General features: G+C 47.3%; 1 long non-coding RNA gene across 1 annotated transcript in view; it reads left to right on the top strand.

Moving 5' to 3' along the window:
- Positions 1 to 15276: 15276 nt before the first annotated feature.
- The window catches only part of LOC122941449, a 97470-nt gene continuing 91561 nt past the window's right edge, over positions 15277 to 21185 (top strand). Inside the window, exon 1 of the long non-coding RNA XR_006390451.1 lies at positions 15277 to 15374. This is a non-coding gene — a long non-coding RNA (uncharacterized LOC122941449). The remainder of the gene's footprint in view (positions 15375 to 21185) is intronic.

Raw genomic sequence — 21185 nt, 5'->3', positions numbered from 1 at the left:
CAAGCTGCGCCCGTCACCAAGTGCATTTAACCCTCAGTAGTGTGGTTGGTCAAGCTGTCACACCAAGTGCATTTAACCAGCAATAGTCTGTTCATTTTTTGGCCATATACTACATCAGGGGCAAGCTGCGCCTGTCACCAAGTGCATTTAACCCTCAGTAGTGTGGTTGGTCAAGCTGTCACACCAAGTGCATTTAACCAGCAATAGTGTGGTTATTTTTTGGCCATATCCCAGTCTAATTCTGTCAGTAAATCCATACCGGTCACCCAGCGCCTAAATACTAGGCCTCAAATTTATATCCCGCTAAATCTGTCGTTACCGCTGTACTGTTGTGGCTGGGCAAGTTATTTAGTGACGTCAAACCACATTTTTTGTTCTGGGTTGAAATACAATTCCCAATTTAGCAATTTCATAATTTAGTGGTTTCTGCTATATCAGAGCTATTTGAAATCTATCCCTAAAAGGGTATATAATATTCAAGGTGCACATAGGGTCATTCAGAATAACTTCACACACACGCTACTGTGCATTTCCAAGTCTAATTCTGTCAGTAAATCCATACCGGTCACCCAGCGCCTAAATACTAGGCCTCAAATTTATATCCCGCTAAATCTGTCGTTACCGCTGTACTGTTCTGGCTGGGCAAGTTATTTAGTGTCCGTCAAAGCACATTTTTTGTTCTGGGTTGAAATACAATTCCCAATTTAGCAATTTCATAATTTAGTGGTTTCTGCTATATCAGAGCTATTTGAAATCTATCCCTAAAAGGGTATATAATATTCAAGGTGCACATAGGGTCATTCAGAATAACTTCACACACACGCTACTGTGCATTTCCAAGTCTAATTCTGTCAGTAAATCTATACCGGTCACCCAGCGCCTAAATACTAGGCCTCAAATTTATATTCAGCTGAATTTGAATACAATACATTGGGCCAAATAATATTTTTGTTGTTGTGGTGAACGATAACAATAAGGAAAACATCTAGTAAGGGACGCGGACGTGGACATGGTCGTGGTGGTGTTAGTGGACCCTCTGGTGCTGGGAGAGGACGTGGCCGTTCTGCCACATCCACACGTCCTAGTGTACCAACTACCTCAGGTCCCAGTAGCCGCCAGAATTTACAGCGATATATGGTGGGGCCCAATGCCGTTCTAAGGATGGTAAGGCCTGAGCAGGTACAGGCATTAGTCAATTGGGTGGCCGACAGTGGATCCAGCACGTTCACATTATCTCCCACCCAGTCTTCTGCAGAAAGCGCACAGATGGCGCCTGAAAACCAAGCCCATCAGTCTGTCACATCACCCCCATGCATACCAGGGAAACTGTCTGAGCCTCAAGTTATGCAGCAGTCTCTTATGCTGTTTGAAGACTCCGCTGGCAGGGTTTCCCAAGGGCATCCACCTAGCCCTTCCCCAGCGGTGAAAGACATAGAATGCACTGACGCACAACCACTTATGTTTCCTGATGATGAGGACAAGGGAATACCACCTCAGCATGTCTCTGATGATGACGAAACACAGGTGCCAACTGCTGCGTCTTTCTGCAGTGTGCAGATTGAACAGGAGGTCAGGGATCAAGACTGGGTGGAAGACGATGCAGGGGACGATGAGGTCCTAGACCCCACATGGAATGAAGGTCGTGCCACTGACTTTCACAGTTCGGAGGAAGAGGCAGTGGTGAGACCGAGCCAACAGCGTAGCAAAAGAGGGAGCAGTGGGCAAAAGCAGAACACCCGCCGCCAAGAGACTCCGCCTGCTACTGACCGCCGCCATCTGGGACCGAGCACCCCAAAGGCAGCTTCAAGGAGTTCCCTGGCATGGCACTTCTTCAAACAATGTGCTGACGACAAGACCCGAGTGGTTTGCACGCTGTGCCATCAGAGCCTGAAGCGAGGCATTAACGTTCTGAACCTGAGCACAACCTGCATGACCAGGCACCTGCATGCAAAGCATGAACTGCAGTGGAGTAAACACCTTAAAACCAAGGAAGTCACTCAGGCTCCCCCTGCTACCTCTTCTGCTGCTGCCACCTCGGCCTCTTCTGCTGCTGCCGCCTCGGCCTCTTCCTCTGCCTCTGGAGGAACGTTGGCACCTGCCGCCCAGCAAACAGGGGATGTACCACCAACACCACCTCCGTCACCAAGCATCTCAACCATGTCACACGGAAGCGTTCAGCTCTCCATCTCACAAACATTTGAGAGAAAGCGTAAATTCCCACCTAGCCACCCTCGATCCCTGGCCCTGAATGCCAGCATTTCTAAACTACTGGCCTATGAAATGCTGTCATTTAGGCTGGTGGACACAGACAGCTTCAAACAGCTCATGTCGCTTGCTGTCCCACAGTATGTTGTTCCCAGCCGGCACTACTTCTCCAAGAGAGCCGTGCCTTCCCTGCACAACCAAGTATCCGATAAAATCAAGTGTGCACTGCGCAACGCCATCTGTGGCAAGGTCCACCTAACCACAGATACGTGGACCAGTAAGCACGGCCAGGGACGCTATATCTCCCTAACTGCACACTGGGTAAATGTAGTGGCAGCTGGGCCCCAGGCGGAGAGCTGTTTGGCACACGTCCTTCCGCCGCCAAGGATCGCAGGGCAACATTCTTTGCCTCCTGTTGCCACCTCCTCCTACTCGACTTCCTCCTCCTCTTCTTCCACCTGCTCATCTAGTCAGCCACACACCTTCACCACCAACTTCAGCACAATCCGGGGTAAACGTCAGCAGGCCATTCTGAAACTCATATGTTTGGGGGACAGGCCCCACACCGCACAGGAGTTGTGGCAGGGTATAGAACAACAGACCGACGAGTGGTTGCTGCCGGTGAGCCTCAAGCCCGGCCTGGTGGTGTGTGATAATGGGCGAAATCTCGTTGCAGCTCTGGGACTAGCCAGTTTGACGCACATCCCTTGCTTGGCGCATGTGCTGAATTTGGTGGTGCAGAAGTTCATTCACAACTACCCCGACATGTCAGAGCTGCTGCATAAAGTGCGGGCCGTCTGTTCGCGCTTCCGGCGTTCACATCCTGCTGCTGCTCGCCTGTCTGCGCTACAGCGTAACTTCGGCCTTCCCGCTTACCGCCTCATATGCGACGTGCCCACCAGGTGGAACTCCACCTTGCACATGCTGGACAGACTGTGCGAGCAGCAGCAGGCCATAGTGGAGTTTCAGCTGCAGCACGCACGGGTCAGTCGCACTACAGAACAGCACCACTTCACAACCAATGACTGGGCCTCCATGCGAGACCTGTGTGCCCTGTTGCGCTGTTTCGAGTACTCCACCAACATGGCCAGTGGCGATGACGCCGTTATCAGCTTTACAATACCACTTCTATGTCTCCTTGAGAAAACACTTAGGGCGATGATGGAAGAGGAGGTGGCCCAGGAGGAGGAGGAGGAGGAGGAGGAAGAGGGGTAATTTTTAGCACTTTCAGGCCAGTCTCTTCGAAGTGACTCAGAGGGAGGTTTTTGGCAACAGCAGAGGCCAGGTACAAATGTGGCCAGCCAGGGCCCACTACTGGAGGACGAGGAGGACGAGGATGAGGAGGAGGTGGAGGAGGATGAGGATGAAGCATGGTCACAGCGGGGTGGCACCCAACGCAGCTCGGGTCCATCACTAGTGGGGGGATGATGATACGCCTCCCACAGAGGACAGCTTGTCCTTACCCCTGGGCAGCCTGGCACACATGAGCGACTACATGCTGCAGTGCCTGCGCAATGACAGCAGAGTTGCCCACATTTTAACGTGTGCTGACTACTGGGTTGCCACCCTGCTGGATCCACGCTACAAAGACAATGTGCCCACCTTACTTCCTGCACTGGAGCGTGATAGGAAGATGCGCGAGTACAAGCGCACGTTGGTAGACGCGCTACTGAGAGAATTCCCAAATGTCACAGGGGAACAAGTGGAAGCCCAAGGCCAAGGCAGAGGAGGAGCAAGAGGTCGCCAAGGCAGCTGTGTCACGGCCAGCTCCTCTGAGGGCAGGGTTAGCATAGCAGAGATGTGGAAAAGTTTTGTCAACACGCCACAGCTAACTGCACCACCACCTAATACGCAACGTGTTAGCAGGAGGCAACATTTCACTAACATGGTGGAACAGTACGTGTGCACACCCCTCCACGTACTGACTGATGGTTCGGCCCCATTCAACTACTGGGTCTCTAAATTGTCCACGTGGCCAGAGCTAGCCTTTTATGCCTTGGAGGTGCTGGCCTGCCCGGCGGCCAGCGTTTTGTCTGAACGTGTATTCAGCACGGCAGGGGGTGTCATTACAGACAAACGCAGCCGCCTGTCTACAACCAATGTGGACAAGCTGACGTTCATAAAAATGAACCAGGCATGGATCCCACGGGACCTGTCCGTCCCTTGTCCAGATTAGACATTAACTACCTCCCCTTAACCATATATTATTGTACTCCAGGACACTTCCTCATTCAATCCTATTTTTATTTTCATTTTACCATTATATTGCGAGGCTACCCAAATTTGAATGAACCTCTCCTCTGTCTGGGTGCCGGGGCCTAAATATATGCCAATGGACTGTTCCAATGTTGGGTGACGTGAAGCCTGATTCTCTGCTATGACATGCAGACTGATTCTCTGCTGACATGAAGCCAGATTGTCTGTTATGGGACCTCTCTCCTCTGCCTGGGTGCTGGGCCTAAATATATGCCAATGGACTGTTGCACTGGTGGCTGACGTGAAGCCTGATTGTCTGTTACGGGACCTCTCTCCTCTGCCTGGGTGCCGGGGCCTAAATATCTGACAATGGACTGTTCCAGTGGTGGGTGACGTGAAGCCTGATTCTCTGCTATGGGACCTCTCTCCAATTGATTTTGGTTAATTTTTATTTATTTAATTTTTATTTTAATTCATTTCCCTATCCACATTTGTTTGCAGGGGATTTACCTATATGTTGCTGCCTTTTGCAGCCCTCTAGCCCTTTCCTGGGCTGTTTTACAGCCTTTTTAGTACCGAAAAGTTTGGGTCCCCATTGACTTCAATGGGGTTCGGGTTCGGGACGAAGTTCGGATCGGGTTCGGATCCCGAACCCGAACATTTCCGGGAAGTTCGGCCGAACTTCTCGAACCCGAACATCCAGGTGTTCGCTCAACTCTAGTTATAACTCTCCCTTAGTAGTTTAAAGCTCTATTTTTACCAGGTCAATGAATTGACTGGTTGCCCACCATTCAGCCAAAGGCTGCTTTAAGACTACTTTCACACTAGCGGCACGGACCTCCAGCAGGCTGCTCCGTCAGGTGATCAGCCTGCAAGATCCGTCCTGCCGGTAGTGAACGTGTGCCCCCGGACTGCAGGTCTGTCCCCAATGACTATAATGGGGGCAGGGGCGGAGGCATGGCAGCGCACGGCGAGAGGCTGCCGGAATAAAACTACGACATGTCCGACATTTATTCCGGCAGTCTCTCGCCGTGCCTCCGCTGGAACTCCGCCCTGCCCCCATTATAGGTGTCAGAACTCGAACCCGTGGCCAGTCATGTCCCAGGCGGTAGCTCTACCCACTAGGCTACCGTCTCTCCTTGGACTATTCTCTAGCTAACTTCTAACTACCTCTCTTGTCCTTACCTTGACCTGCTGATTATTCCAATCTCTTGCACCTGCTACTTCCCTATAAAACCCAGCCCTTTGCTGGTTATTGTGCCTCCAAGCCTGTAGCAAGCTTCCTCTCTGCTCCTCCACCACTATTGCCGATTTACCATCGTTGCCAACCCGGACCGTTTGACCTTGCTGATTTGCCGCCTGCATTGACTCACTGCTTACCACCGACCACGCCTCTGTCTACTCCTGCTATTACCTCGCTGCCATCTCTGCTGCCGACCCGGACTGATCGACCACGCTACCTGCCTCCTGCCTCTGTGGGCCTCTGCCACTGGACTCCATACTTCCAGCTCGGGTGTCCTCTGACTCAGGTGAGCCTCGATTGACGCTGCCATCCCTTAACAATAGGCAATGGGGACGGAGCGGCAGTCCGCCACGTTCACTAGTGGCAGGAAGGATCCAACAGGCTGTTCACCCAATGGAACAGCCTGCCGGAGGTCCATGCGGCTAGTGTGAAAGTAGCCAACCTGGAGGCAAGCACACAGCACTATCCCATGGGCAGCCTCTCATCCTTCAAAATAAATTTAGAGTGAGTTTATTGACATTTGGTTGTTGCTGTCACCTGAGCAACTGACCATGGATAAAGAGAAATATTTTGAAAAAGTTGTAACAAAAAGTCAATAGGGGTTAAAACCTTGGCTACAGGCCTTTTCCATCATGGCCAGTATCTTTTGTCAAAGACACCCCGAGATGGAGTTGGATGTGTTCTATACCTGTATGTCATATTTTCTGCCTGCAAGCTGCATGGAAGTTTGGCTTGGTGGAGATATGATGAAAAGTTCAGGTGCCAGCTGGCTTTGAGACGTTAGGTTGGTTGGACCTCAAACAATACTGATGCCTGGATCCAACTCCTGTTGGTGCAGAAGCCTTTTTCCCCTTTTCCCTCCATCACCACTGCCCAATCAGTTTAAGGAGCGGTAGTGGGACAAGAATCAGGTGGTTTCTGGCTCTTTGATGAGGGCTGTTGCAGATTTTATGCATCACTTCAGGTAGTTCCCACAGAAACAGAGCTACTTACTGAGTTTTTTTTTTAGAGAGTTTCTTTATAGCTCACATGTTTTCTTCTGCTTCCATTTTCAGTGGCAATTATAAATTGGTAGTTGATCTGCACGAGGTGGTACAGGAAAAACATTGATGAGGTGGTGAGTTTGGGTACATGGTGGGCCCTTTTTTTGGAGCCTCTGTGTCCTACCATAGTAATTCTCCTCTGGGGACAGTTCCCAAGAAATCTGGGTAAGTATTACCTAATGCAGCATCTGTTCTTGCCAGTGGGAGAATGCCTATGCTTGATGGTGGTTGAAAACGAGTGGAGGCATTGCTAGGTTTGCTGGTCTTTGCACTAAAAGTGATGCTATTAGGTAGGACATTTTCATGCAGGTTGGATATGGGAATGTTGGGTATTAGCAAACCCTATCACTACCTTAGGCTCACAAGGGTATTGAAAGATGCTATTCAGGTGTGGCTATCCTTTTTAGATTCTTACAATGGCAGGTCATGTTTTCAGTGCTCTTCACCCTCGAAACGCATTGCCAAACAAAGGATCTATATTTTATATCTGCCTGCTTTCACTACAAATTCGCTTATTTGCCATCCCAGCTCATCGCTCCCGCAGAGTGGCTGGCTAGAAAACAAAAGCTGCAGTCCCAGATACCCACTCACTGTGCAGTGATAAAACAGTAAGCTATTAAGTTGTTGTGACTCATGACAATTAAAAGGTAAGGTCATTACCAACCAATTAAATAATCTGTCTTTTCCTATCAACAATACAGGAGGCAATGCCTCTACTTTTGTTTTATATATATCCCCTTCTTGATTAAGAAAGCCAGATTCCTTCAAATTTATTTCAAAGAGTGAGGGGCTGGCAGAGGAAGCAGGAGGACCAAGGGTGTACAAAGTAGCTTGGGACTGCCGTTGGTGCACTTAAATGCTCATTTGGTAATGGATAAAAATTACTTTTTCTCCAGAATCACTAAGTGAAAGGTATCATTACATTTAACTGAGCTAGCCCAACAAGGCATTTTGCCTGGTTTAACAGTGAATTTCCTGCTGATAGATTCATTTTAAAGGGTTCTCTATTAACCACTTCAGCCCCGCTAGGTGAAACCCCCTTCATGACCAGGCCACTTTTTACACTTCGGCACTACACTCCTTTCACCGTTTATCGCTCGGTCATGCAACTTACCACCCAAATGAATTTTACCTCCTTTTCTTCTCACTAATGGAGCTTTCATTTGGTGGTATTTTATTGCTGCTGACATTTTTACTTTTTTTGTTATTAATCAAAATGTAACGATTTTTTTGCAAAAAAATGACATTTTTCACTTTCAGCTGTGAAATTTTGCAAAAAAAAACGACATCCATATATAAATTTTTCGCTAAATTTATAGTTCTACATGTCTTTGATAAAAAAAAAAATGTTTGGGCAAAAATAAAATGGTTTGGGTAAAAGTTATAGCATTTACAAACTATGGTACAAAAATGTGAATTTCCGCTTTTTGAAACGGCTCTGATTTTCTGAGCACCTGTCATGTTTCCTGAGGTTCTACAATGCCCAAACAGTAGAAAAACCCCACAAATGACCCCATTTCGGAAAGTAGACACCCTAAGGTATTCGCTGATGGGCATAGTGAGTTCATAGAACTTTTTATTTTTTGTCACAAGTTAGCGGAAAATGATGATGATTTTTATTTTTATTTTTTTCTTACAAAGTCTCATATTCCACTAACTTGCGACAAAAAATAAAAAATTCTAGGAACTCGCCATGCCCCTCACGGAATACCTTGGGGTGTCTTCTTTCCAAAATGGGGTCACTTGTGGCGTAGTTATACTGCCCTGGCAATTTAGGGGCCCATATGTGTGAGAAGTACCTTGCAATCAAAATGTGTAAAAAATGCCCTGCAAAATCCGAAAGGTGCACTTTGGAATATGTGCCCCTTTGCCCACCTTGGCAGCAAAAAAGTGTGACACATCTGGTATCGCCGTACTCAGGAGAAGTTGGGGAATGTGTTTTGGGGTGTCATTTTACATATACCCATGCTGGGTGAGATAAATATCTTGGTCAAATGCCAACTTTGTATAAAAAAAATGGGAAAAGTTGTCTTTTGCCAAGATATTTCTCTCACCCAGCATGGGTATATGTAAAATGGCACCCCAAAACACATTCCCCAACTTCTCCTGAGTACGGCGATACCAGATGTGTCACACTTTTTTGCTGCCAAGGTGGGCAAAGGGGCACATATTCCAAAGTGCACCTTTCGGATTTTGCAGGGCATTTTTTACACATTTTGATTGCAAGGTACTTCTCACACATATGGGCCCCTAAATTGCCAGGGCAGTATAACTACGCCACAAGTGACCCCATTTTGGAAAGAAGACACCCTAAAGGTATTCCGTGAGGGGCACTGCGAGTTCCTAGAATTTTTTTTTTTTTGTCACAAGTTAGCGGAAAATGATGATGTTTTTTCTTTTTTTTTTTTTTCTTACAAAGTCTCATATTCCACTAACTTGCGACAAAAAATAAAAAATTCTAGGAACTCACCATGCCCCTCACAGAACACCTTGGGGTGTCTTCTTTCCAAAATGGGGTCACTTGTGGGGTAGTTATACTGCCCTGGCAATTTAGGGGCCCATATGTGTGAGAAGTACTTTGCAATCAAAATGTGTAAAAAATGGCCTGCAAAATCCGAAAGGTGCACTTTGGAATATGTGCCCCTTTGCCCACCTTGGCAGCAAAAAAGTGTGACACATCTGGTATCGCCGTACTCAGGAGAAGTTGGGGAATGTGTTTTGGGGTGCCATTTTACATATACCCATGCTGGGTGAGAGAAATATCTTGGCAAAAGACAACTTTTCCCATTTTTTTTATACAAAGTTGGCATTTGACCAAGATATTTATCTCACCCAGCATGGGTATATGTAAAATGACACCCCAAAACACATTCCCCAACTTCTTCTGAGTACGGCGATACCAGATGTGTCACACTTTTTTGCAGCCTAGATGCGCAAAGGGGCCCAAATTCCTTTTAGGAGGGCATTTTTAGACATTTGGATCCCAGACTTCTTCTCACGCTTTAGGGCCCCTAAAAAGCCAGGGCAGTATAAATACCCCACATGTGACCCCACTTTGGAAAGAAGACACCCCAAGGTATCCAATGAGGGGCCTGGCAAGTTCATAGAATTTTTTTTTTTTTCGCATAAGTTAGCGGAAATTGATTTTTTTTTGTTTTTTCTCACAAAGTCTCACTTTCCGCTAACTTAGGACAAAAATTTCAATCTTTCATGGACTCAATATGCCCCTCAGCAAATACCTTGGGGTGTGTTCTTTCCAAAATGGGGTCAGTTGTGGGGTGTTTGTACTGCCCTGGCATTTGAGGGTCTCCGCAATCATTACATGTATGGCCAGCATTAGGAGTTTCTGCTATTCTCCTTATATTGAGCATACAGGTAATGAGATTTTTTTTTCCGTTCAGCCTCTGGGCTGAAAGAAAAAAATGAACGGCACAGATTTCTTCATTCGCATCGATCAATGTGGATGAAAAAATCTCTGCCAAAAAAAAAAAATGGAGGGGAAAGGCGTCTGCCAGGACATAGGAGCTCCGCCCTACATCCATACCCACTTAGCTCGTATGCCCTGGCAAACCAGATTTCTCCATTCGCATCAATCGATGTGGATGAATAAATCATTGCCGGGATTTTTTTTTTATATATATATATATATATATATATATATATATATATATATATATATATATACACAAAGTGCTTGCCAAAGCATAGGAACGCCGCCTCCTCCTCAGCTCGTATGCCTCGGCAAACGTATCTGTCACTGCAGAGGAGAAAATCCCGTCTTGCAGCGCCGCATACACCGACTTGCGTGTAATCTGACAGCAGCGCAATGCTTCTGTCAGAATGCACATCGGTGCTGCAGCTAGTAGATCGGTTGGTCCACCTGGAAGGTAAAAAGACAAAAAAAAATAAAATAAAAAACAACAGGCCACAACGCAATAATTTTATTAACTTTGGAACAGAACATGTAACTTTAACTTTTGGAACTAAACATTAACCTGTTTGCTTACCTGTTTTTTTTTTTTGTTTTTTTTTTTGTTTTTTTACCTTTATAGAACAAACCTCTCCTTCCCCATGGGTCAATGTGCAAAGCGCAAATCGCCCAAAGATGTAGCGAAGTGCGTTATGCACTTTGTCCCATGTGAAAGGAGACGTTTGCAGCAGCTGTGAGTGAATGGGCCCTAATAGCCCTGTGTGCCTATCCTGGTGAGATGTGATCCCTATGCTAGGCGTACCTGTGTGTGGTACTTTCGGAAACACTCCCCTAAGCATAGGGCAGGGTGGTCGGGACAGTCAGGACAGAAATAGCGGGTGTCACGCCTTATTCCACTCCTGCTACAGACACGACATTTTTTTCGGGGTGGCGGTCGGTTTGAGGTACCAGCAACGACACTGGGGAAGTGTCGCTCGTGTAGACGGCTAACTACACTGGTGGATGGGGCCACGGAACCTCCTGGATACAGGAGGTTCGCGATGATCTCTTCCTGAAATTTGAGGAAGGATCCAGTTCTCCCAGCCTTACTGTAGAGAACAAAACTATTGTACAGAGCCAATTGAATTAAATATACAGACACCTTCTTATACCAGCGTCTGGTGCGTCGGGAAACTAAATACGGAGCCAACATCTGGTCATTGAAGTCGACCCCTCCCATGTGGAGGTTATAGTCGTGGACTGAGAGGGGCTTTTCAATGACACGGGTTGCTCGCTCAATTTGTATTGTCGTGTCTGCGTGAATGGAGGAGAGCATGTAAACGTCACGCTTGTCTCTCCATTTCACCGCGAGCAGTTCTTCGTTACACAGTGCGGCCCTCTGCCCCCTTGCAAGACGGGTGCTAACGAGCCGTTGGGGGAAGCCCGCGCGACTAGTTCGCGCGGTACCACAGGCGCCAATCCGTTCTAGAAACAAATGCCTAAAGAGGGCCACACTTGTGTAGAAATTGTCCACATAAAGATGGTACCCCTTGCCGAATAAGGGTGACACCAAGTCCCAAACTGTCTTCCCACTGCTCCCCAGGTAGTCAGGGCAACCGACCGGCTCCAGGGTCTGATCTTTTCCCTCATAGACCCGAAATTTGTGGGTATAGCCTGTGGCCCTTTCACAGAGCTTATACAATTTGACCCCATACCGGGCGCGCTTGCTTGGGATGTATTGTTTGAAGCCAAGGCGCCCGGTAAAATGTATTAGGGACTCGTCTATGCAGATGTTTTGCTCAGGGGTATACAAATCTGCAAATTTCTGGTTGAAATGGTCTATGAGGGGCCGAATTTTGTGGAGCCGGTCAAAAGCAGGGTGGCCCCTGGGACGGGAGGCGGTGTTGTCGCTAAAGTGCAGGAAACGCAGGATGACCTCAAATCGTGTCCTGGACATAGCAGCAGAGAACATGGGCATGTGATGAATCGGGTTCGTGGACCAATATGACCTCAATTCATGCTTTTTTGTCAGGCCCATGTTGAGGAGGAGGCCCAGAAAAGTTTTAAATTCGGAAACTTGGACTGGTTTCCACCGGAAAGGCTGGGCATAAAAGCTTTCCGGGTTAGCGGTGATAAATTGTGTGGCATACCTGTTTGTCTCTGCCACGACTAAGTCTAAAAGCTCCGCAGTCAAGAACAGCTCAAAAAATCCCAGGGCCGAATCGATCTGAGCTGTCTCAACCCGAACTCCAGACTGGGCGGTGAAAGGGAAAACTACGGGTGCGGCTGAAGTTGGGGACTGCCAATCAGGGTTTGCCAGCACCTCTGGGATTCTAGGGGCTCTACGGGCACGTCTTTGCGGTGGCTGCGACGGGGTCACTACTGCACGTGCCACCGTACCAGCTTCAACTGCCCTTCTGGTGCTCGCTACTTCACCAGGTTGTACGGCAGTGCTGGTACTAGGTCCAGGAAGGGCTGGGCTGCTGGTGTATGCCTCACCACGTAATCCGACAGCACCAGCCCCACTCTGCTGCTCTTGAAGCCGATCCTGCGCAACCTGCGGTCTAGCGACACGGGGCCGGGTACGCCTGGTGCTATCAGGGACCTCAGCCTCCTCGTCCGAACTTTGGGTCAGAGAGCCACTGCTTTCTACAGGTTCGTATTCTGACCCGCTGGATTCATCAGATGAGGGTTCCCACTCCTCATCCGACTGGGTCAGAAGCCTGTAGGCCTCTTCAGAAGAATACCCCCTGTTAGACATGTGGGCAACTAAATTTCGGGGTATTCCCTGAGACTACCCAAGAAAAAAAAAGCAAGCCTGTCTTACAAATGGGAGGCTAGCGAAGTACCGGAGGCTGCTGCGGTTGATAAAAAATATCAAAACTGATTTTTTTATCGCCGCAGTGCGTGTAAAGTGAATGTGCAGCGATCAAAAAAAAAATTTTTTTTGTCACTGCGGTGGGGCGGGCGTGGGTGTACGCACGTGTGGGCGACCGATCAGGCCTGATCGGGCAAACACTGCGTTTTGGGTGGAGGGCGAACTAAAGTGACACTAGTACAATTATAGATCTGACCGTGATCAGTTTTGATCACTTCCAGATACTATAAAAGTACAAATGCTGATTAGCGATACGCTAATCAGCGAATAACGGACTGCGGTGCGGTGGGCTGGGCGCTAACTGATCGCCAACTACCTAACCAAGGGACCTAAACTATACCTAAAACCTAACGGTCAATAACAGTGAAAAAAAAAAGTGACAGTTTGCACTGATCACTTTTTTCCTTTCACTAGTGATTGACAGGGGGGGATAAAAGGGGTGATCAAAGGGTTAATTGGGGTGATCTGGGGGCTAAATGTGGTGTGGTGGGTACTCACAGTAATGATGTGCTCCTCTGCTCCTCTGCTGGAACCAACCGACCAAAAGAAGGAGCAGAGGAGCACAGCAGCCATATAACCCCATCATATTTACTAATATGTGGGGTTATATGGCTGCTGATTGGTTTTTTTAAGGCCCCTTTCACACGGGCGAGATTTCCGTGCGGGTGCGATGCGTGAGTTGAACGCACTACACCCGCACTGAATCCTGACCCATTCATTTCTATGGGGCTGTTCACATGAGCGGTGATTTTCACGCATCACTTATGCGTTGCGTGAAAATCGCAGCATGTTCTATATTCTGCGTTTTTCACGTAACGCAGGCCCCATAGAAATGAATGGGGTTGCGTGAAAATCGCAAGCATCCGCAAGCAAGTGCGGATGCGGTGCGATTTTCACGCATGGGTTCTAGGTGACAGTCTATTCACTGTATTATTTTCCCTTATAACATGGTTATAAGGGAAAATAATAGCATTCCGACTACAGAATGCTTAGTATAATGGTGCTGGGAGGGTTAAAAAAAATAAAAAAGTTAACTCACCTTATCCCCATGATCGCCTAGTTCCCGGTCGGTCTCTTCTTTAGCTGTGGCTAAAGGACCTTTGGTGATGTCAGATCACATGCTCCATCACCATGGTGATGGACCATGTGATTGGAGCATGTGATCTGACATCACCAAAGGTCATTCAGCCCAAGCCCACAGCTAGAGAAGAGACCGACCGGGAACTACACGATCTTGGGGATAAGGTGAGTTAACGTTTTTATTTTTTTTTAACCCTTCCAGCACTATTATACTAAGCATTCTGTATTCAGAATGCTATTATTTTCCCTTATAACCATGTTATAAGGGAAAATAATAGAATCTTCAGAACATCAATCCCAAGCCCGAACTGCTGTGAAGAAGTTCGGGTTTGGGTACCAAACATGCGCGATTTTTCTCACGCGAGTGCAAAACGCATGACAATGTTTTGCACTCGCGCGGAAAAATCGCGGGTGTTTCCGCAACGCACCCGCACATTTTTCCGCAACGCCCGTGTGAAACCAGCCTTAAAAATCAGCAGCCTGCCAGCCAATGATCGTGGCCGGCAGGCTGCTGACGAAATACTCTTCTGCGAAATGCCGGCCCGCGATGCGCATGCGCGGGCCGGCTGTGACGTAATCTCGCGTCTCGCGAGAGGACGCGCCGATGCGTCCAGGAGGAACTAATCAACCACCTCCCGGACGCATCGGTGCGTACAGCGGTCGGGAGGTGGTTAAGAAAATTAAAATACCTAAATATTACTGTATTATAAATATATTTCCAAATATCTTTCATTAGTTATAATTACTCATTTTCTTTGGGGAAATAAAATGTCCGCCGTCCTATTCTTACACACAAAACCTGTCCTAATCACATCAAGCAGGAAACAGTCACATTCCCACCTCCTCTCTGTACTTCACGTTTCCTCACGAATTCCATCCCTACAGACATTAAGCTGTATCATCTGTACTCAGGATCATAATCCCTGACAAGCAAAGCAGAGAGGAGGATGAAGCATCTCTTTAGCTCAGTGTTGTGAAGTAACTTGTCCTCCTGTGTGATTAGGACAGGTTTTGTATGTAATAAAACGGTGGCCATATTATTCACCCTAGAGAAAAACGAGCCATTATAACTAATAAAAGGTATTTGGGAATACATTTCTAATAAAGTAATATTTAAGTATTTTCATTTTCTTAAAAGGGGTTCTCCATGAATTAAAGTCGTATATTTCCTTTTTCAACAGTCCCCACTCCAACTGTTTTCTTCCTGTTCCATGCATTCATATACCGGGCCAAAATAAGAGCAGTGGCTGAAGATCCTGTTGGAAACCAGTGTCGTCAGAAGATTGGCTGCAGGCCAAGTTATGTTCTATCTCCATTCAGGTGGGAATAATTTATGTTCTGTGCATTTGGCAGAGTTTATTTTTATCATTTGGGCTAACTTAAATAAGATCCCTTTTATATTAGAGTTTATCCTTGCATGGTCTGAAATTGTGTCCAGAGCTAAGTGGAATGGGGCATTATTGAGAGGGCTAAGAGGCTCCTTAATACAAGGATCTCCCATCATGTTAGAAAAAGTGAGGGTGTGGCAGTGAGTCACCAACAGATTGAGGGCTAGATTTTTCCTTAGAGGTGACGGGGTCCACCTTAACATTATCGAGCTTGATAGCTTTTTGTCAAGCAAGCACTTTTTAGAACCTGTCAGTCTCTGTCACGGCTGGCGGTGGGGAAAACCCCCAGCCGTGCGGTGCCAGGAGAAGGTAGGGTTACCACTTGGCCGGGACCACAGAGTTAGGGAGCAGGTCACCTCCTATAGCGTCCCTAACGCTGACCCTGTCTCCTGTCTGCATGAGCCGACCTTGGTGGTAGGAGGGCTCATACGCCGGAACCTAAAAGTCCCTACAAGCCCTCAAGTCGGCCCTGAACTAGGGGACAGAGTAAGACAACCTGCTCCTCCTAGACACGGAGGAGCAGGAGTCTCCACGGCCAAGCAACACAGGGGGATACAAAAACAGCTATGGCAGTGGCAGGCAAATGGGACCAACACATCACTCACCTGCCACAGACAACAAACCCTGGATCCCATGTGCACTAACATAAAACCCCACACACACCTAAATAACACCGTGAAACATATAAATTCCCGACAGAGGTTTTATGACCAGAAGGATGGTCCTCACCAGGCAGATGGAGGAGACAGGAGGCTGCTCCAGCCAGCATGGCTGAGAGCAACCTACTGAGCCCAGCCAGGGACTGAGGCTTTATAGGCCAAGAGGCCCCACCCAACGATCAACCACACCCAGTGACATCACACACACTGGGAAGGAAGTTAACCCTTCCAGCACACAGAAGGGAAAACACACATATAAGGGGAAGTGCACATAATACATAACCCACACCAACCCACTCACCTGTTACCGCCAGCAACGGCATGCGTGGCCACCATGTTCTGGGGAACAGCCCGCAGGCCGAAACCCTGCCACCACATGCATACAACAGACGTTGCCGCGGACAACCACAGGTGAAGGGAGGTGTCTACGTGCATACAACACATAACCTCGTGCACCACAAAACGACAAAGGGAGTGCACATAAAACACGTTGCCAAGGGCAACCGCACGCACACTTGTTGTCCGCGGCAACCGCACCTGAGGCAAACAACTAAGTGCCCCAGCTGCGGTTGACGAACTCCCAAACCGCGGGCAACAGCATGCGGCACCCAAGGAGTCACGACCATGACCAGGGGTCGTGACAGTCTCAGATAGGTAATTCACCATGTAGTACAGCATGACTTGTCGCTGGAGTAGAAGATCCAAAGTGGTATACAAATAGAGCCTGAGCCAGGACCTCTCTTTTACAAGGGCCCACCTATGCCAGGTACAATAAGCACTGCCCAGCATTCATTTCTGCCAGAGTTGTTCTCTATTCAAAACATGGATTTGCCCACATCTGAAGGCCCAGAAACTAAAACTCAGGGCCTTTCCTCTCCTTTACAGTCTGCTTGAGTGTTCATCATATGCTCAACACCCATGGTGTTCAAATATAGCAGCATTTGGGTGTCTTTACATACATATCAGAGCTTCCTCACAGCTAGACATCACATCCATTCCATGTTAAGTAAGCCCCTTTCTTACTTGGTGGGAATAATTTTTTGTTCTGCAGTGACCCATCGCAACTAAAGGGTTAATGCCATTATATTCAGGTTAACTATTTTAAAAGGGTTAGTGTTTAAACCAGATGCCGGGTAATGGGCTTGTCTCACTTCCCCTGGCTAGGGTAATGTGGAGAATTTCTAGCAAGCCAAGTAGAAGTATTCTGCTATGGTATGCTATGTCAAATGGACCCTGAAAGAACTCTTCTCCAGGGACATACTATCCCTGAAAATGAAAGCAGCAATGAGAAAAACAACTTTAATAAAGAACAACCTCTGAGGAAAGAAAGAAGAACTGAGTTTATACAAATGGTTGAGGACCATAAAGGCTGTGCATGGAGTACACAGAAAAGGTAACACGCTTATGGTTTTGGATTTTACTGCTCATGGTCTGAGTTAATTGCTTTTAGGCTTCTTCCACAACAGTGTTTGCTGTTTATGTCATTCTGCTCCATTATAGGAGAGCATTGAAAATAACGAAAGTGCTTGATTCGGCACATAAATTAAGAAAACTGAGCTGAACAGACCCAATTTAACTATAATGAGATCTGTTTTAACAAATTTCATGACAGAGCCCCCAATTCACATGTGAACATAACCTTAGAAGGCCTTCCTCTCAGGGCCGGTGCAAGGATTTTTGCCGCCCTAGGCAAGATAAAAATTGCCGCCCCCCCCCCCCCCCCCGCCTTATCAGATGATCTGCCCATATCATGTTCCACCCCTTTCTCAGCTTTTAAATTAAAATAACTGCTATGTTTCCCTTAGGGTTAATCCAGCTTCTTGTAGCTGTCTCTTTTTGCGGAACGGAATTGCGGACCCATACACAACGTGCGGCCCCAATCCGCAATTCCGATCCTGAAAAAAATAGAACATGTCCTATTCTTGTCTGCAATAGCGGACAAGAATAGGCATATTCTTAGTACCGGCAATGTGCGGTCCACAAAATGCGGAACGCACATTGCCGCTGTCCGTGTTTTGTGGATCCGCAAAACACACACGGATGTGTGAATGGACCCTAAAAATTTCCAATGTAGTATTAATAACTAAACAATTACATAATAAACACATTGCATTGTCTACTTACCACCAGGACAATAAGATGATCTGGTCTCTGGCTCTTGGTCTGGCTCTGGGGACTCCCTTGTCACTCTCATTCCCCCCTCCCTTGTCACTCATTATTCCCTCCCTTGTCACTCTCATTATTCCCCCCCTCCCTTGTCACTCTCATTATTCCCCCCCTCCCTTGTCACTCATTATTCCCCCCCTCCCTTGTCACTCATTATTCCCCCCCCTCCCTTGTCACTCATTATTCCCCCCCCTCCCTTGTCACTCATTATTCCCCCTCCTCCCTTGTCACTCATTATTTCCCCCCCCCTTGTCACTCTCATTATCCCCCCCTTTTTCACTCTCATTATTCCACCCCCACCCACCCTTTGTCAGAGAGCTCGGCCACTCTACATTAACAACAGCACAGAGCAGACAAAGCAGGCAGGATTCTTTAGAGCGACAATCGCTCAGCCTCAGCCGCTCAGGCGGCGCCGCATGAGGGGCGCCGCCCGAACTCATATAACCAACTTTTTTTTTTAATTTATTATCGCAACGGGCGCCCCCTGCTAAATGGCGCCCTAGGCGACTGCCTAAGTCGCCTTATTGGTGGCGCCGGCCCTGCTTCCTCTAATACAAAGCCTTCTGGAGAATTACTGCCTTGTGAATTACTTGAAAACTATGCCTACTGCTTATATTTTAAGTGTAACGCTCATTATTCAGTAAAGAGAGACTTTATTTGTGCTAACTAAGTGGGCCTGGGCACTGCCCCCACCATTTGCTAGCCCCTGCACCTAACCTTCTGGATTGCAACCTGCCAACCGTCCACTATTAAGGGCAACCCAGCCACCACCAGGCAGGAGCCCCAAGCCCAGGGTTTTCCTAAAAGGAGAACAAAGGGTGCACAGCTCCATTAACTACTTCTGTGGCCCAGGAGAGCACTAGCACATGGGGCCACCACGAGGACTAAAACCATCCACATTGCCTGAGCCACCAACTCCCCTTCTCCCCACTGTCCATCCCCATGCCTCCTCCTTGTGGGCCAGTAAAATGGCATCTCTCTGTCAGATCTTTGTCAATTGTCCAGGGATCAACTCCAGCTGCAGGTGCCGAACCTTCCACCTCCAGATGCGACTCTGTGTCTTTCTCTAGCTCCAGCTTAGAGGAGGAGTTGCTGGAACAATGATTGGTTTGACAACTAAGAAGCTAACAACAACAATTCTGGACAGGCATCTAGCACTCCCCTGCCATGTTCCTTTCCAATACAATTGGCTGCATTTGCATTGGGTGGCCTGGGCTGGAGGAAGGAAACTTACAGTGTGAGTAGTAACTAGTGTTGAGCGCGAATATTCGAATCGCGAATCTTAATCGCGAATATTTAGAATATAGTGCTATATATTCGTATTCGCAAACAGTGTAAATCGCAAATATTCTAATTGCTAATTTATCGCGAATATCGGCACTTAGCAACACCCCTAGCAATAGGAAAGTTGCCTAGCCATGAATATTCTAATCGCAAATGTTTATTGCGAATATATTACATTGCTGATTTTCGCTATCAAGTAAATAATGACTGGAGATGACAAATTCTCAAATTAGCAAATTTATGGCGAATATTCGGCCAAAATGTGCAAAAGATTGCGAATTTGAATATTGCCTATGCCGCTCATCACTAGCAGTAACTATAGGGCAGCCAGAGAGAGGTGTTGAGGATGAAATAATCCCCACCTTCTTTCCCTGGTGTTTTATGCCACCCCCTAAGAGTACGACCACAAGGTCAGTTTTCTGTATGCAGTTTTGGAAGTCAAAACCAGGTGTGGACTCATATCTATCCTTTACAGTTTCTCTCCTCTTCCAATCCTGATTCTGGCTTCCAAAACTGCATGCCGAAACCTGACCATATAGCTCTCCCTTAATTCCCTTTCTGATTGCCTCTGACGTCCCTTGTTTGTCATGGACATGTATTGGCACATGTACATTGCAAACTTAAGTAAAATCATGGACAGCCCTAAACATCTACTGGTGGACAAACCCAGCCCAATCCTACTTACAGCTATCGCAAACCAGCCAGTAGTGATAAGTGAAGTTATGCTTCACCAAATTTCACTAATTACTTTGTTACAAAGAGCATTCATTTGTATGTAGCAGGTGCAGTGACGGGGAACACTGATCGCTGCATCTGATGTTACATTTGTGGGCTTTTAGGGGTTAATCGGTAGAAGAAAAAAAAGGTGTGTGTGTATATATGTGTGTATATATATATATATATATATATATATACACACACACACACACACACACACACACACACAGTACAGACCAAAAGTTTGGACACACCTTCTCATTCAAAGAGTTTTCTTTATTTTCATGACTATTGTGAACTGTTACGCCTTCCTGCGGGGTTGTTTTGGGCCGAAACAGGTACACTGACACCTTTGTAGCTTGTGCGTCACACTGTTGCTAGTTTATTTTGCAAGTTGCTCAAATTAACAAACAAAACCAAAACAACAATAGCCGTCTGGCTCCTGCCTATCTCACTCGGCAGCCCTAGCTAAACTCATAACACAAAACACAAAGAGCATTTTCAAGGGGAAAACAGAGCAACTTACAGTTCAGTAGTTAGGTGGAGAAGCCAACCGCTCTCTGAGCTCCTGGGCTTGCAGCTTCTCAAACAGACTGCCAGAGAGAGAGCTCCTCGGTCAGGGCTGCTGACTTAATTAGTACATCTGTGTGAGCAGTCCCCCCAGGGAGGTAAAACCCGGACTGGCTCCGGGTGGTCAGGGAACCCACCCAACTCTTCCCTGACCGGCTCCAGGACCCTAAAGTGGTTTTCTTTTTCCCAGAAAGCTTCTGGATACAAGGAAAACCAAACCTTCCTGGAGCCTTTTAACACATGAAGTGCTGGAAGCTTGGTGCAATGTACACACCATCCAGCACTTTCTCTGCAAAACATTGTGACACCCTGTCACACTATGAAAATTGTAGATTCACACTGAAGGC

The sequence above is a fragment of the Bufo gargarizans genome, chromosome 6 (genome assembly GCF_014858855.1).
Source record: "Bufo gargarizans isolate SCDJY-AF-19 chromosome 6, ASM1485885v1, whole genome shotgun sequence".
In the NCBI taxonomy this organism is placed as follows: domain Eukaryota; kingdom Metazoa; phylum Chordata; class Amphibia; order Anura; family Bufonidae; genus Bufo; species Bufo gargarizans.
This window is presented reverse-complemented; position numbering and strand designations above follow the sequence as displayed.